This window comes from Podarcis erhardii (genome assembly GCF_964252035.2).
Source record: "Podarcis erhardii genome assembly, chromosome: 10".
Lineage (NCBI taxonomy): Eukaryota > Metazoa > Chordata > Lepidosauria > Squamata > Lacertidae > Podarcis > Podarcis erhardii.
Window position 1 is genome coordinate 25617692 of NC_138500.1, and position 18186 is coordinate 25635877.

Here is an 18186-nt window from a genome sequence, read left to right on the forward strand (position 1 = left end):
GCTGACCACGTGACCCGGAAGTGTCTTCGGACGGCACCGGCTCATGGCCTCTAGAGCGAGATGAGCGCACAACCCTAGAGTCGGACACGACTGGCCCGTACGGGCAGGGGTACCTTTACCTTTTTTACTTAAAGAAACTAGAAATTCTAATGGCTGCCACAAAAATGCTTTGCTAAACACCCAACAGGAGGTGGTTCAAAAGCTTGCAACCCTAAATCTATTCAGAAGGTACAGTGGTACCTCAGGTTAAGTACTTAATTTTTCCGGAGGTCCGTTCTTAACCTGAAACTGTTCTTAACCTGAAGCACCACTTTAGCAAATGGAGCCTCCTGCTGCCGCCACGCTGCCAAAGCACAATTTCTATTCTCATCCTGAAGCAAAGTTCTTAACCTGAAGCACTATTTCTGGGTTAGCGGAATCTGTAACCTGAAGCGTATGTAATCCGAGGCACCACTGTACAAATAAAATATTCAGATTAAAATATTGGGACGTTTAGGTGGAATGGAATGATCCAGGATGCAAGTATTGTAGGTTAGTGTTAGAGCACCTGTCTTACATGCAGATGAGCCCAGTCTCCAGCATCCTGTCTGAAATCCTGGAGAGCTGCTGCCGTTCAGTGTGGCCAGCGCTGAGCTACATGGACTGGCTCAGCTTCCTTTGTTCCTATGACCTGAGGGACCACCTCCTCCTGGCTCTATCTATCCCCCCTTTTTTAAATTCCAGGACATGTTGTTTAGTCGTTTAGTCATGTCTGACTCTTCGTGACCCCATGGACCAGAGCACGCCAGGCACTCCTGTCTTCCACTGCCTCCCGCAGTTTGGTCAAACTCATGCTGGTAGCTTCGAGAACACTGTCCAACCATCTCGTCCTCTGTCGTCCCCTTCTCCTTGTGCCCTCAATAATGGACATATGACGTAGCAATAAAGTCAAATGGACAGGTTTAGGAAGCCTTGCCCACATTACAGTGGTACCTTGGGTTAAGAACTTAATTCGTTCTGGAGGTCCGTTCTTAACCTGAAACTTCTTAACCTGAAGCACCACTTTAGCTAATGGGGCCTCCCGCTGCCACCGTGCAATTTCTGTTCTCATCCTGAAGCAAAGTTCTTAAACCGAGGTACTATTTCTGGGTTAGAAGAGTCTGTAACCTGAAGCGTCTGTAACCCGAGGTACCACTGTACTGAGTAAATACAGCAACTCTCACATGGAAGTAGATATCTGGGGCAGGCTAGTGTCCCAGAGCCTCTCCATAGGAACTGAGTGATGTCTTAACCTCTTTGAACAGCCATGTTGTGACTCGCACACTAAAAGCTGGCAGCTTCCTCATACAGCAACAGAAACTCAAAGCCTTCAACAGCTGCTTGATGGACAGCTTTCTTGGCAGACAGCTGCTTGATGGCAGCTTCTTCACTACAGAAACACAACAATGATTAAAACACCGGATGAATTTTGGCTTTCTGCACAGCTCTTAAAGGTGCAGAGTCGGGGGGGGGGGGCAGTGGATGATGACAGGTGACAATCTTCTTTACCAATGTGTTTTTAAATTGATTTTTGTCTCTCTTCATGGAAGACTATGGTAATATTCTAATCATTAATGATTACTGAGTGTGAAGAGTAGTTGTAAATTCGAACTAATTAAAGTGGTATGATACTGATCCAGGCAAGGATTCTGTATATTTTTATTGAGTATAATACGTCTTCCAAATTTACCTGCTTTCTCGCTGTCTTCATGATGGCTACTGCTTTGTTGCTGTTGCTAAAATCATGTATAGAATTTGTTTATAATAACAATAATCAGTAGCAGACTACCAGAGAAGAGAAAGACAGAAAAATGCAATGAGAAAGGATCAACATAAATGAGTTTGCCATTGAAAGGTAAAGAGTAAATTAAAGTGGAAGAAGAGGGAAGTATTGCAGCTGCTATTAAGCAAAAAAAATTATGCAAGTATTCTGGAGAATTAGATTTCTCCCACCAGTGTAGGCGAATTTTGCTGCTTCTAGTACAGTACTTTGTTATTCCATAATCAAATGTGCCATTACTCTATAAATGTGTTGTCTTCCCTCTCTGACGCTTACCATATTTGTCAGCTTCATAATGTATGCTTTTGTACTGAAAGTGTACTGAGTGTGTACCTGTAATAATAATAATAATAATAATAATAATAATAATAATAAATAATAATAATTTATTTATACCCTGCCCATCTGGCTGGGTTTCCCCAGCCACTCTGGGCGACTCCCAACAGCATAATAAATATCACAGGGTGTGTCTGCCAGTTGCACTTACCTGCTGCTACAAATCTAGCTTTCCTGTTCTATAGCAAAATATGACAGCTCAGGTAGCCACAGGCAAAGGAAGGCAAGCTTACCTTCTGAAATCCCCCTTTCTGCATAACTAAGGTGCCCCCCCCTTTTTAATCTGGCCACTCCAACAGCAATGTTGCTGTTAAACTCTGAATTGTGAAATAATGAAAATTCTGTTTCATTTTAAGTAGGCTCTAAAGCCTTCTTTAAGAAATCAAATTGCTTTTAGCTAAAAAGGGTAAGTAAATGTTTCGACTTTTTTGAATTTTGCGTTCGGCTGCTTTTAGAATTTGTGTTAGGATGCTGCTCTGAAATACTTTAGTCTGTGGTTTTTATACTTTTAATGTTTTTATTACTGAATTGTTTTTATAAAGATTTTATGTTGCCTTGGGAAATTGCTTATTTGTAACAATTTATATTTATAGTCGGAAGGCAGCACATGAAGCTTTGAAATGTGTTTTGAGCTGTTTCCCCTCGAGATAAACAGGGAACACTAGTTAGTTTAGAAGTGGAAGCTCTTTTTTCATAAGCAGAGGAGGGAGAAGTGTGTGAGCTCAAGACTTACACACGTTATGCAAAACCATAGTTTACTTATGCAAAACCATAGTTTAGTCTTCAAAAAAGACCTGTCATTCTCCAGAACAACCCTGTGACTAATGTGACGATCCTATGCATACATACTTTAAAGTATGATATTATTGAACTCCATGGGCCATTTCTGAGGAAATATGCAAAGGATTGGTGGATGAGTGAGGTGTGTTGCTGTTACTATTATGGTTTAGCAGCTGAGGCTGGCAGGAGGTAAGATAATTACTTGCAGAGTTCTCAAATTCAAATCTGTTTCCCAGCAGACTGGCATAAACTGTGAATTAAAATAAATAGAAACAAAGCTATTCAGTAGAATTCATAGGAAATAAAGTATAAAATATGGTGACATACAATACATCTAAAAATTAAAACTCAGTTAAAAATAAAAACATATGTTGTATCACCACTAGACATGTATTACTGTACTGTTAGCATTATCAGACATTAGAGTGGATATATTTGGAACAATTTTGCAACTGCTACAGCCTAAGTAGCAACTCCTAATGTAATTCTGCTGGATTTTGCCTTCCCAGAAGTATAAAATATTTTGTCCAAAGCTGCCCACACATAAGCTTTTATCTGCCCCTAAGGTACAACCCATGCAAATGTATCATGCTTAAAAAGGCTGAGGGATCACAAACTCCATTCCATGGACCCAAGGTTATCTCTCAACTGGGATTTGAAGCTGGCCAGCAAACCTCAGTTGAAAGGAACTCTTGGTTCATATCAACCATGGCTAACATCCGTGTTGATACACTGTAATGTGTTGGAGGAGACTCTTGAGAGTCCCATGGACTGCAAGAAGATCAAACCTCTCCATTCTGAAGGAAATCATCCCTGAGTGCTCACTGGAAGGACAGATCCTGAAGCTGAGGCTCCAATACTTTGGCCACTTCATGAGAAGAGAAGACTCCCTGGAAAAGACCCTGATGTTGGGAAAGATGGAGGGCACAAGGAGAAGGGGACGACAGAGGATGAGATGGTTAGATAGTGTTCTCGAAGCTACCAGCATGAGTTTGAGGCAGTGGAAGACAGGAGTGCCTGGCGTGCTCTGGTCCATGGGGTCACGAAGAGTTGGACACAACTAAACAACAACAACAATGTTTAATTGTGGCTGAGGCCAACAGGGGAGGAATGAGAGTGGGGAATGCATGGTAGGGGAGAGGCCGTGGAGAGAAAGAATGCATGTACAGATGCATTTAAGGAGCTTGGGGACCATAAATGATGAGACAGATCTTCAACACTTGAGCTGGGAAAGCTAGTCAGGGATTGCTTGTTTGAAGTGAAGGTCACTAATTATAGCCAGTCCTTGGGGTTTACATAGCTTTGACATTGATTAATATTGCATATACAGTCTGGGATATGACCCTTTAACCCAGTGTCCTAAGCCTTGGCTTGGCATGAGTCCTCTCTGCCAGTGTGGTTACTGTCCCTTGATTAAGACCCAGAAACAAGATTATTGCCCTCTCTTTGCTTTGCCTGTCTGAACAAAAGAAGGTCGGCTAGTCTTCCACCAGACATCAGATCTGACACTCAGTTTCAGTCAGTTGAAAACATCAACACTGAAATGGATTTTTAATGTTAGCAACTGCATTTTCTGAGCAGGGTTAGGAAAAAGCAAGGTTTCTGAGAAAGGAACGACTGAATCAACACTACATTTCTTTCTGAATATTGCCACCATTGTGGTTGGTGGCAGTGGTGCAATGTGGTAATCGCACCCTAATTCATTAACAATCATGGCTTCCCCCAAAGAATTCTGGGAACTGTAGTTTATCCCTCACAGAGGTACAAGTCCCACCACCTTGTAGTTAAAGAACTACAGTTCCCAGGATTCTTTGGAGGGAAGCCATGACTGTGACATAAAAGTCCTTTAGACTTATGATGTGGATGTGAGGTTACATACTATGTTGAATGGTCTTACAGCTTGCTTGCATTCACACACTAACCATAGATGGTAATGTTTATTACCTCACTTACATCAAAATGTGGTGAAGTGGCTCATCTGCCTTTGGGCACTTCTGCTGAATGGGACCCTGGGCTTCTGCCTCAAAGTCCTGCCCTGATGGACTTCTGGGTTGGCGCCTCCGACAGTGGCGGAATTCCTCTGATCGGGAGGAATTTGCTCCATGGAAATCAGGGTCTGGCCGCCACGGCGAAGGTGGAGACCCACTAAAAATCACAGGCGGGAGAAGCCTGTGAATGTGGGATTCGGCTGGCACCTTTTGCGCCTCCCCTACTCGCGGGGAGACCCTGTTTCGGGGATCCGGAGCGACGTGGGGTGAGCGGTGCGGTGCTTCGAATTGACTACTTCTTTCACGGAGTGAAGCCACACTGCTGTTGCCGGAGAGTGCTGACTTTTTGCTGTGGACAGTTTGATCCTAAACAACTACCCGTGAGTAGAATGGAAAATTGGATTTTTAAACGTCTTAATTTGGCACCGAAACGGGGAGGTTTCAAACAGGAAGTCCGCCTTCCCCTTTTGTAAATAGATTGAAGCAAAGAGCTTGCAAGCTAAAGTCTTGGAAAGTCCTCTGTAAAGGATTAAATTTCCATTGGCTAAAATCATTAAACCCCCCTTGGAAGCAGGAGAAGAGGGGGGAAATTTTGGATCGCGTAAGCCTGCAGGAGAGAGTGAAGAAAGTTAAGTTACCACCGCTCTGAACCTGGAAACGGGCTGCTAGTAAGACTGACTATGAATAAAACATTTGTTGACAGCTAGTTAAATAAGAGAAATACATTGTTTCCATTGTCTCCTTCTGCATTTAAAAAGGAGTAAAAGTAACTGAAAATTGAAACTAATTTTGGTGTTTGAACTGTGCTTAAAAGGATTGAGACAAATAGAAATTGTTTCCCTCTAGAGGGAGCCTTTGAAACTGTTACAAGAATTGAGCTGGTGGAATCTCCAGCTGCAAGATAAAAAAACCGTGAGAACCAGGGATTGACCTTGGATCGGTTAAGAATGTGGACAGAAGAAGCCTTAGTGATTGCATTATGTAAGATAAGTGATTCATTGGAACAGCTCCACAAGAAGATGGATCTGATGACTATCAAAATTGATAACTTGGGAGAAAAAGTGACTAATTTGGGACAAAAAGTGAACATCTATACAGAAACTATTCAGGAATCGATACAGGAATCTACTTTGGCATGGCAAACTGGGGAGAAGACGAGGGAGAAAGTTGTTGTTGAACCTAAAGTAATACAAGTGGAGAGGGAGAGAGCCCCAGCCTTACAGAGGCAATCTGATGACTATAAGTTGTTGCCTTCTATGATTGAATTCAGAGAAAGTCAGATTTTGAGGATTGGAGCCCTGCTTGGCTTGGAGAAGGAAAGTTGGATAGATCACCTCATGCAGGGATTTACTGACCTTTGGGACCTGGACCTGGGTCAGGAGGAGATTGGAGCTGTGGGGAATTTCAGATTTGGTGGGATTTTGAAACACGTCCTGAAATATCTTTTGGATTTTAGTTTTACCTGCGGAGATTTGGCTGACCTGTCGAGAAGGAATAAAAACATTGCTAGGTCGGAGCTTCCCCGAGATCTACTCCTCAGTATCAAAGGAAGGAAATTAAGAACAAGATCAGCAGAAGACAAAGTAAAGTGCATGTATAAATATGAAGAAGATCTGCAGAAGGGACTTGGAAAAGAGTTAAGAGCCTCGGACAGAAGATCACCAGGTTGATGGACTATACGGAATTGACGGAAATGACTGGCAGAATCTGAGACCAGGGAGAAGAGACGGTGGAAGAAGATTGGAAAAAGTTTAAAGTCTATTTATAGAAGTACTGTAAAATTAATGAGTGTCAGAAAAATGTTGGAATGAAATTATATGGCTTTAGTAGAAATGTTATAAGGAGTTAAGCATAAATAAGTAATAGTATTGATGGAAAATAAGGTTAAATAAGTTAAGATAATTATATGACAGAAAATAGAGAAAGATGGAAAGGAATTGCTGAAACAATTAATAGAAGTGGAATACAAAAAGGGAGGTGAGAGGAGGTCGATGAAACAAGGGAATGGAAGATAAGGCATTGAAATGGTATGATGCATGTTTTTAAATTGTTTTTGCTCTGTTTTGTTTAGTCTAATGTGTTAATGTTGTGTTGTGTATTGTTTATATATTGTATTGTATTGTTTTTTCTTTCTTTTGCTTATTTTTTTTCTTTTCTCTTCTTTTTTGTAAGGTTTAAAAGTAATAAATATTATTTTTTTAAAAAAAACAAAGTCCTGCCCTGATGGTACCACTTGCTGGTGGTGTCTGTGCTACAAAGTGAGCTTTTTGGATCAAAGCCACGACTGCAGAAGGAGCCCACCTGAACTGACAGATTAGAGGCATGTGCACTCAGTGACCCTGTATGTACAACATGCACAATTGTACATGTGCACATGTCACAATAATTCTGCCTTATTAATTTGTGCACTGCTTATATGCAGAAATGGCTTCTAGACATTTTACAATTATAAAATCAATGCACAATTAAAATACACAATAACAGTTACATTGGGGCATTGAAACCACCTTAATTAAAATAGACAGCAAAGCGACCAGTTGAAAAGCATAAGAATTAAAACACGTGAAACAATGAAATCAGAAATTCATTTCAGGGGAAAGCTTGCTATTATTATTGTTGTTGTAGTGTGGTGGGTAGAGTCTGTGTCCCTGCATACACAATAGTTGTACTAACTAGCAAGTGTACACTCCTTCACACAGACACTTTGGCTTTATGCGTACCATACATTTAAAGCACATGACTTCCTTCAAAGAACTCTGGGAACTGTAATTAGTTAAGGGTGCTAGAAATTATAGTTCAGTTGGTGAGCAGTCAGCTACAGTCTCCAGGATCCTTTGTGGGAAATCATGTGCTTTAAATTTGTGGTGTGTACGCAGCCTTGCACACATGTAGTGACAGCCTGTGTTCAGTGCCAATGTGTAAACAAGCCTTTTAACTCCTATGATAGGGAGACTTCTAAGTTAACTCCGTTTTCTGGCCCAGCATGAGTCTCTTAAGCTGAAAGATGCCCACTGCAAAGTAGGAAGGGGCAGTAGTTGGTGGAGTACATCAGAGGCAGTATTGCAGGGCATAATGACTGCACTCATCCTTTTCAGTGGCAGTTTCTGAATTTGCAGGCGCTGAAAGCGACAGGTACAATGAGCAGTTGCCACAGGCCCCACCCTCTCACACACAGCTGTCCCTGAAGCCAATCATCTCATAAGTAGTTGACTAGCTCAGCATACCAGTTGCCTGCTGCTGTACCTCACAACAAAGAGGATTTCGATTCCACAGCACTTTGCAAACTAAGCCAACACCCATGAATTTCCTTTCTCAGCTTAAGAACTCCACACGTGAGCTGCCTGAAAGGTCCTTGGAGAGAGAGGAAGGGAGGGAAAAAGAGAGAGGCATTGTTTAGTCTATGATTCAAGCCTGGGAGCCTATTATGCCAACTATAATCTGTCCCGTGATTTTATTTGATCTGACTGGTTCTACTAGTTTTGGAGGAACTGCATTCAACACACTTTACCATTCCAATGGGAACTTAAAGGCAAATCAGGGTTGTTTCCTAGTCAGGCACAAAATCTATATTTTTAGCATGAAGACCAATGAAGGAGGGAATGAGCTGTTTAAAAATTAAAAGAGGCAAATGTTATATAGCTGGTATAGTATAGTAGCTACGGACTGGCTCAGATGATGATCTAAACTGAATACACCTCAAAGTGGTCCACAAAAATAATAAAACAATAAAAGTACTGGTAAAAGCAGTTTTAAAAGCTGCTTGAAACATTAAAAAAAAAAATTAAAATCAGCAATGAACTAAAAGCAGATTAAACCACGCACCAACATTCTACATAACTGAGTAAAGGTAAAGGGACCCCTGACCATTAGGTCCAGTCATGACCGACTCTGGGGTTGCAGTGCTCATCTCGCTTTATTGGCTGAGGGAGCTGGCGTACAGCTTCCGGATCATGTGGCCAGCATGACTAAGCCGCTTCTGGTGAACCAGAGCAGCGCACGGAAACGCCGTTTACCTTCCCACCGGAGTGGTACTTATTTATCTACTTGCACTTTGACGTGCTTTTGAACTGCTAGGTGGGCAGGATCAGGGACTGAGCAACGGGAGCTCACCCCGTCACAGGGATTCGAACCGCCAACCTTCTGATCGGCAAGTCTTAGGCTCTGTGGTTTAACCCACAGCGCCACCCGCGTCCCATACATAACTGGGTAGGTTGGTCTAAACAAAACTGTTTTTAACCAGCACTGGAAACAGCTTAGAGCAGGCACCTGCCTGATATTAATAGGCATGGAGTTCCAAAATTGATTTCTTACAAATGTGGCACCTGTAACAGTGTTTAGGGTTCAGTTCCTTGACCACAGTGCTTAGAATGTAACATTTCTGAGGAGGAGATGGAAGCACCTTAACACCTTAGCACATATGCCAATAAATAAATGTGCATGAACATAATGCACAGCTTATTAATCTACTTCTTTTCCTTATTGTTTACTTTGCTCTGGCTAGAAAATGCTCAAACTTAACAATGATCAGTCAAACATTTACTCCTTTGCTGATACTGAGATATACTTTGAGAGGCACAGATTCGCATAAGCTAATTTATATGTATAGATGCAATTTTTGAAGCAATCACAATAATTTAAATAGAAATACAATGCACCTCACCATATTGGAAAAACAATGCTCTTGTGACTTATGTGCTTGTTTGGTCTGCTGTTCAGGGGCTGATGTGCAACTTCAAGGCCTCTGCTTCTGTCACTCCTTACTGATTTTTCTTTAATCCTTTAAACCAGATTTGGACCTGTTAGCCCTTCAAACAGAGGACTGTCCTCTGCAAAGTAGGACATCCAGGCAAAAGGCAGGGCTGCCCAGTGTGGGTTTAGGTCAGTGATATGATAGCAGAGGCTGCATACTCTAAAAAGGGACTGTGGCCCTCAGGCTGAAGGAGTTTCCTCACCTCCACCAACACCCTTCCTGCACTTAGTGATGCCCTGAAATAATCACAGACACTCCCTGCTCCCTCTCTCAGGTGGCAGTGCATCCTCATTCAAATGTCAGCTCTGTTCTTAAGTCACCTGGGTACCTTAAGCTGCTGCAGAGGTACAGTGTCAGGTGGTTATTGTCTCCATCAGTCAACTCAGTTGAACAATCTGAGTGGCTCACCAGAAGCACAGATTACTGGGCAACCACTTCTGAGTAGACTATTTGAAGGAGTCTCTTGGCTACTTAGACGTGTGTTGATTTTGGGGCATTTGAGAAGTTTCCCAACTTGTCTTTTATCTGCATCGTGACACTGTCTCCCAGCTTAGAAGTGACAAAGTGACACCGTCTTTCAGATTATTATTTTTTTAAAAATAATTTTTATTAATTTTCAACAAACAAAAATACAAACAAAAAATATAACCTGACTTCCCCAAACCTCCCCTTCGCTGCATCCTTATTTTATCAATTTTTTAGCATTCTTTCATCCAATTCTTAAATATAATTCTTATTAAAGTTTATCAAACTCAAATTTTACAACTGTAATTCCTTGTGTCTAATCCCTTGACATCTTAGCATTCCATAATATTACAAACGTCCTTAAGATAAATTTTAAATTTTTCCCAGTCCTCTTCCACCGACTTTCTCCTCTGGTCTCGAATTCTGCCGGTCATCTCCGCCAACCCCATAAATTCAGTCACCTTGGTCTGCCATTCTTCCAGAGTAGGTAGTTCTTGCGTCTTCCAATACTTTGCCAGGAGGATTCTTGCTGCTGTAGTTGCATACATAAAAAAGGTTCTATCTTTCTTTGGAATTGTTTGGCCAACCATGCCCAAGAGAAAGGCCTCCGGTTTCTTTACAAAAGTCCATTTAAGGATTTTCTTAATTTCATTATAGATCATTTCCCAGTAAGCCTTAATCTTAGGGCAGGTCCACCAAAGATGATAAAAAGTTCCTTCACATTCATTACATTTCCAGCACTTGTTGTTGGGCAAATGATATATCTTTGCAAGCTTGACTGGGGTCATGTACCACCTATAGATCATTTTCATTATATTCTCTTTTAGGGCAGTACATGCCGTAAACTTAATGCCTGTGGTCCATAACTGCTCCCAATCAGCAAACATAATATCATGTCCAATGTCTTGTGCCCACTTAATCATTGCTGATTTAACCGTTTCATCCTGTGTATTCCATTTTAGCAGCAAATTATACATTCTAGACAAGTTCTTAGTATTGGGCTCTAGCAATTCTGTTTCTAATTTTGACCTCTCCTTCTGGAAACCTAGTTTCTTGTCCTGCTTGAAAGTTTCGTTGATCTGGTAATAATGTAACCAGTCACGGACTTTAGGCTTTAATTTCTCAAAACTCTGTAGTTTCAACTTTTCACCATCATACTCTATAATTTCACAATATTTTGGCCAATCTGACTCCATATTAAGCTTTTTAACCGCCTTGGCTTCCATTGGTGACAACCACCTGGGGGTTTTACTTTCCAACAAATCTTTATATCTAGTCCATACATTATACAATGCTTTCCTGACAATATGATTTTTAAAATTTCTATGAACTTTTACCTTCTCATACCATAAATATGCATGCCATCCAAAACTATTATCATACCCTTCCAGATCTAAAATATCTGTATCTTTCAGAAGTAGCCATTGTTTCAACCAGCAGAAAGCTGCTGCTTCATAGTAGAGTCTTAAGTCCGGCAGGGCAAAACCCCCTCTATCTTTTGCATCAGTCAAAATCTTAAACTTAATTCTGGGCTTTTTGCCCTGCCAGACAAACCTAGATATATCTTTTTGCCACTTCTTGAAACAATCCATCTTGTCTAAAATTTGCAATGTCTGGAATAAAAACAACAGTCTAGGCAACACATTCATCTTGATAACAGCAATTCGGCCTAACAAGGAAAGTCTCAGTCTAGACCACATATCGAAATCTTTCTTCACTTCAAGCCAGCATTTCTCATAGTTATCTTTAAATAAATTAATGTTTTTAGATGTTAAGTTTACCCCCAGATATTTCACCTTACTTGCAATTTCTAAACCAGTTTCCCTTTGGAAGCTATTTTTTTCCTCTATCGTTAAGTTTTTTCCCAGCACCTTTGTCTTATGTTTATTCAGTTTAAAACCTGCCACCTGACCAAATATTTCAATTAATTCTAAAACTCTTTTTACACTGGCTTCTGGTTGTTGCAGTGTCAAAACTAGGTCATCCGCAAAAGCTCTTAGCTTATAATGTTTAGATCCGACCTGTATTCCTTTAACCAGCTGGTCCCCTCTAATCATATTCAACAAAACCTCCAGTACTGATATAAATAGTAGAGGGGAAATTGGGCATCCCTGTTGTGTCCCTTTCTCAATGGGAATTTCGTCCATAACTACACCATTCACAATTAACTTGGCTTTTTGTTCAGAATATATTGCACCTATACCGTTTTCAAAGTTTTGGCCTACCCCCATCCCTTGAAGATTCTTCTTCATAAAACTCCAACAGATGTTGTCGAAGGCTTTCTCTGCGTCGACAAATATCAACACAGCTTTTCTATTTATGTCAGTTTCCAATAGTTCTAAGATATCTATAATGTTCCTCACATTATCTGACATATGTCTCCCTGGGAGAAAGCCTGTTTGGTCTTTATGAATCTTCTCCAACAACACTTTTTAAAATCTTTTTGCTAAAATGTCTGCAAAAATTTTGTAATCCACATTCAAAAGTGATATAGGGCGGTAGTTTCTAACTTGTTGTTTTTCAAGTTCTGACTTCGGTATAAGTGAGATGAATGCCTCTTTCCACGATTCTGGAGCCCTTTTCCCCTCCAAAATTTGGTTGCAGACTTCTTTCAATGGTTGTATTAACCATTCCTTCAATGCTTTGTAGTACTTCGCAGTCAAGCCGTCTGGCCCTGGTGATTTTCCTAGTTGCATGTTCTGGATGGCACCCTCTATTTCTTGATTCGTAATTTTCTCATTCAGGATCCTTTTATTTTCTTCCGATATTTTTTGTAGGCCATATTTTCCAATAAATTCTTCTATCTCTTGTTCATTTTTTGGCCCTTGTTTATACAGTTTCTTGAAAAAACCTTGAAAACAATTACTTATCTCATTTGGTTTATTTATAATCTTCCCATCAACTTCGAGCGATATCACTGTGTTCAACTTTTGTCTTTTTTTCAGTTGCCATGCGAGTAGCTTCCCACATTTATCTGCTGATTCAAAAGTCTTTTGCTTCATCTGTTTTATTTTCCATTCTATTTCTTGGTTCACCAATTCCATGTATTGTGTTTGGTAAAACTTTATTTCTCTTAGTATCTCGTGGGACTTAGGTTTAGATCTAAGTTTCTTTTCCCCTTCTTTTATTAAGTTCCAGATTTTTTCCTTTTTCTCATTCTGCTTTTTCTTCTTTATAGAGTTCTGTTGTATCAGGAAACCACGCATCACGGCTTTACTTGCGTCCCAAATTACTCTTTTTTCTACGTCTGATCTTAGATTTACCTCGAAGTAGTCTTTAAGTGTTTTTTGGGCCTTTTTATAAATTTCTTCATCTCCAAATAGGGTGTCATTCATCCTCCATCTAAAGGTTCCAGCTGTTGTCAATCTCATTTCCATCTTTACTGGATTATGGTCAGAACAAGTTTTCGGGCAGATTTCTGCTTTTTTAACTCTTGATGCCAGATTGCTAGATATCCATATTTGGTCAATTCTCGTCCATGTCTTTTTTGCTTCAGAAAAAAAGGTCCCCTCCTTCTCCAGAGGATTCCTAGTTCTCCAAATGTCAATCAAGTCCAGTGTGTCAGTCAGTTCAAAGAAAGTCTTAGGTAATCTTCCATTCTTGGAGACTACTTGACTTTGGGCCTTATCCATGTTCGTGGAGACAACTCCATTCATATCACCCAACAATATAATTTTAAGGTCCAAAAAGTTCATCAAAGTCTCATGCAACTTCTTGAAATCGATGACACAGGCTCTGCTCAGAATAAATCAGTCTTTAGAAGTACTCACGAAACAATCCACAGAGCTCACTAAACAATCCACAGAGAACTCTAAAAAATTAACAGAATTGACAACGAGATTGGATCTGAATACAACAACATTATCATCTCATACAGAATCTATCAACCGCTTAATTCAAGAATCTACCGAGACAAGGAGAATTGCTGAGAGCGCTAAAAGCACGGCCGAGGAAACTAGGGGAAAATTTGGACCTATTGCCAAGAAGGTACATGAACATGATGCAGCTTTGGCACTTTTGGAACTGGAGAGGAAAAATAAGAATTTGAAATTGAGATTGGTACCTGAGGAGGAGCAGGACAAACTTGGGGAATTTCTCACAGATAAATTCCAAGATTTCTGGAATGACGAACTAGAAGGAGAGGAGGATGAATTTGTGATAACTTCAGCCTTTCGAATTGGAAGGAAGCAAGGAAAAAAGCCGTCTTTCAGATTAGAAGTGCAAATTTAAGCAAACAAGTGGTGTGATTTGGTAAAAAAAACATTTAAAAAACCCATATTCATAAATATTAATAAAAAACATATCCGTCCTTATGCCACAAGATTAGACTGTGATGAACATGTCTCCTCAGATTAGCTGAATATGTAAACAAACCACTCACTCTTTTGGGGGTGCTTCATTATGTTTTTGAATATCATATTTTTAATTTTTTTATCATGGCCAGGGGCCTCAAAAGCTGGAAGCGGCCCAGATCTCTCTGGGCCATTGGGAGGGCCTGATGGGAGTGGTCCATACCTAGAGGGATGACCACCTGGGAATGACACATCTGACGTTTTGGGTTCCATCATGATGAAAGAAATATTGGGTACAAATATATTACAAAAATGAACCAATTCTCCCAATGCTGCTTTAAAAACAAATAATGACAACAAACTTGCCTCTGGAAGCAGTGTGGCAAAGTGATTAGAAGGTCAGACTAGGACCAGGGAGACCAGGTTTCAACGCTTCACGCAGCTGTGAAATTTGCTGGGTGGCCTTGGGCTAGTCACTGTCCCTCAGCTTTGACCTACCTCACAGGCTTGTGGTGAGGATAACATGGGGGAGGGGGAGAACCACCGTAATCTCCTTGGAGGGAAGGAGGGATATAAATGTAATCAATATAAGTAAATAAACTTGCTAATTGTCAAATTGCATCACCTTGGGGGCTGGCAGTTGAAGCTGAGAGACTGTTCAGTTCAGACTCAAACAGCTGACACCCACCAGAAAAGGGGCTCCTTAAAAAAACCTTAGAAATAGGAGTAAGTGGGTTAGAAGTAGGAATAAATTTATGGATATTCTGGAGTACCAAGCAACTTTGATGTCTTCAAATGTAAACATCATCATATGGCACTTAGGAACGCACTTAATCTGCGGGGGGGGGGGGAGGGAAACATAACATTAGATAAATAGCAATTTTCTTCAAGTGGTTTTTCTAAGAAACTACTATTATGCAACAATGTGAACAGCACAACATTCTGTAAAAGAGCGAAATGACAGGCTTTTTGTTGTTCTGCCATTCCATGGTACAGCTCTCTCTCTCTCTCTCTCTCTCTCTCTCTCTCTCTCTCTCTCTCTCTGATGTCATCTAAAAATTTAAAAATTCCAGGAAATGATTCTGTGTCAATAGATATGGGAAGAACTTTGGCTTGGCATGCCTATGCATAGTTTCAATAAATCAAAGTAATTAGCTTTCTCCCCCCACCCTTTTTCTTTTAAAGTCAGGAAATACACATAGTTTCATAGAATTACAGAGTTGGAAGTGATCTCAAGGATCATCTAGTCCAATCCGACTGCAGTGCAGGAAGTTAGATGCCATTGCACCAAGCAAATGTTTTCCCATGTTTCCCAGTGCATTTTACCATCTTTCCTTATTGCAAAATGGCTGGGGTGGTGTGTTGTTTTTTTGTAAGGTTGGAGCTCCAAATCTTTCATTGTGCAACCTGAATTTGATGGTATGTGATTGAATCCCTCTGAAAAATAGCAACAGATTGGAGGCAACCTCAGTTTAATGGGACTTATTCCAAGGTAAGAGGGTATAGAATTGCAGCCTAATCCATTCACTTTGAGTATAATTTAGTTGCATGCTGAAATGCTAGTCCCCTTTATCATATCATTCTATGTCTCTTTCCTAGGCAAAGAGAGATTTTCCTGTAGTGGCTTAGACATGCTAATATGATGGTAAATAAATTGATCTTTGGCACCAGCTCAATAAAGCAGTTAAAGCTGTGTAAATCAAAATCAATAGGGCTGAAATACCTGCCCATGATTAAGAAAGTGATTAATTAAAAGGTAAAGGTAAAGGGATCCCTGACCGTTAAGTCCAGTCACAGACAACTCTGGGGTTGCGGTGCTCATCTCGCTTTACTAGCCGAGGGAGCTGGTGTTTGTCTGCTGACAGCTTCCAAGTCATGTGGCCAGCATGACTAAGCCGCTTCTGGAGAAGCCAGAGCAGCGCACGGAAATGCCGTTTACCTTCCTGCTGGAGCGGTACCTGTTTATCTACTTGCACTTTGACATGCTTTTGAACTGCTAGGTGGGCAGGAGCAGGGACCAAGCAATGGGAGCTTACCCCGTCATGGGGATTCAAACCGCCAACCTTCCAATTGGCAAGCCCTAGGGCTCAGTGGTTTAGACCACAGCACCACCCGCATCCCACAATTAAGTACCTTCCCCAATAGAAAAAGACTGCTGATTAAGGGTCTTGATAACATGCCAGTCTATTAACCTAGCTGCTGTTTGTTAAGAGAAAGTGGCAGAGGGTAGGGTTTGGTTTTGTTTTGTCTTTTCATTTGCAGTATAATCGATTTTTATTTATTTATTTTGTTGCTGTCGAGAAGCTGCCTCCTGTGTCTGACTTGGCTCAGGTTCTGATGTGAAGATCTGTATCCTGACCACATAGGAGAAAGAACCAAAGTCAAAGAGAATGTTATCCTAACCAGAGGTTGTTAAATTCCAAGAGATTCCCAAGAAACTGTAACAGCTGGTTGATGCCACTTTGAGCATCTTTGGATGCTTGGGACCAGAGCAGGGACGGGGAACCTATGTTTCCCCCCCAGGTGTTCTTGGACTACAGTTCCCATCATTCCTCACCATTTGCCATACTGGCTAGTGCTGATAGGAGTTGGAAGTACAACAACATCTGGAGAGCCTCAGGTTCCCTAAAATAGAGGGACAGAGAAAGCAAGTAGTCTGTGTTTCCTGTTATTGCTGCATGCAAAGCTACTCACTATCTTTTAGGATGCTTAGGTTTAAGAGGGGCAGTTTCAATAGAGATAAAGAAATCAGCACAATAGCCCCTTTCCCATTCATGATCACCAGCAACTGGTGTTCAAGGCATACTGGAGGTAGTATGTAGCCATCACATTCCTAGTGGCCATGAAAGTCCTTCTTCGCCCCTCGACACGCAATGGCTATGGAATCTGCAGCTATAGTGGTGAGTGATGATGCAGCTACACCTGGCTGAATGGGGTATTAGGTCAATTCATGGAGGAAAGGACCATTCATGGCTATTTGCCATTACAGTCACCATACATCCAAAGCACATTTCTTGCCTCCAAAGAACCCGTGGGCACTGTAGTTTTATCCCCATCCCACCCCCACAAACGCACAGTTTGCTGAATCATTAGCAAACGACAATTCCCAGGATTTTGGGGGGGAAGTTGGTCATGTACTTTAAAAGTGTGTTTTGCCAAGGAACACTAGATGGGGTGGGGCTTGGGTAAGAATAACAGGGGAAGCGGGAAGTTCATGGCCTGTTTCTCCCCAGGCATCTGGTTGCAAATAAGACCTTGGGTAGACTCTGATGGGCCACTGGTCTGAGCCAACAGCAGACCAGTGGCGCCCTCCTGTGGCGGAATAGGTCAGTGTGCCTGGCTGTTAACCAGAAGGTTGGTGGTCCGAGGCCACTCATGGATGGCTGTGGGCTATATATATTGTCTACCAACTTTTAAAAAACAAAACCTCTCACTTTAGAGCAGTTCCTTGAGAATTTGCTGGAAAACCTACAGGTCAATGACTGTAGGTCAAAGGCTTTACTGCATTTTCATTTGCTGCATGCAAAGATACAATAGAATTACTGTTTTATAAACTGTTCTTTTCATTACAATATTGTATTTCATATTAGACTAAAGCAGTAATCAGGAGATTCCATCATCTAAAGCAGAGTAAACATTAATAAAGAGAAGGTCAGTTCCCATGTCCTAAAGAAGCAGAAATAAGGGAAACATTATGGATTTGTGTTTCCATTTCCATGCTTGATTGAACCTGGACTGTGGGGTTTAAGCTTCACACAGGCATTCATAATTTAAGTT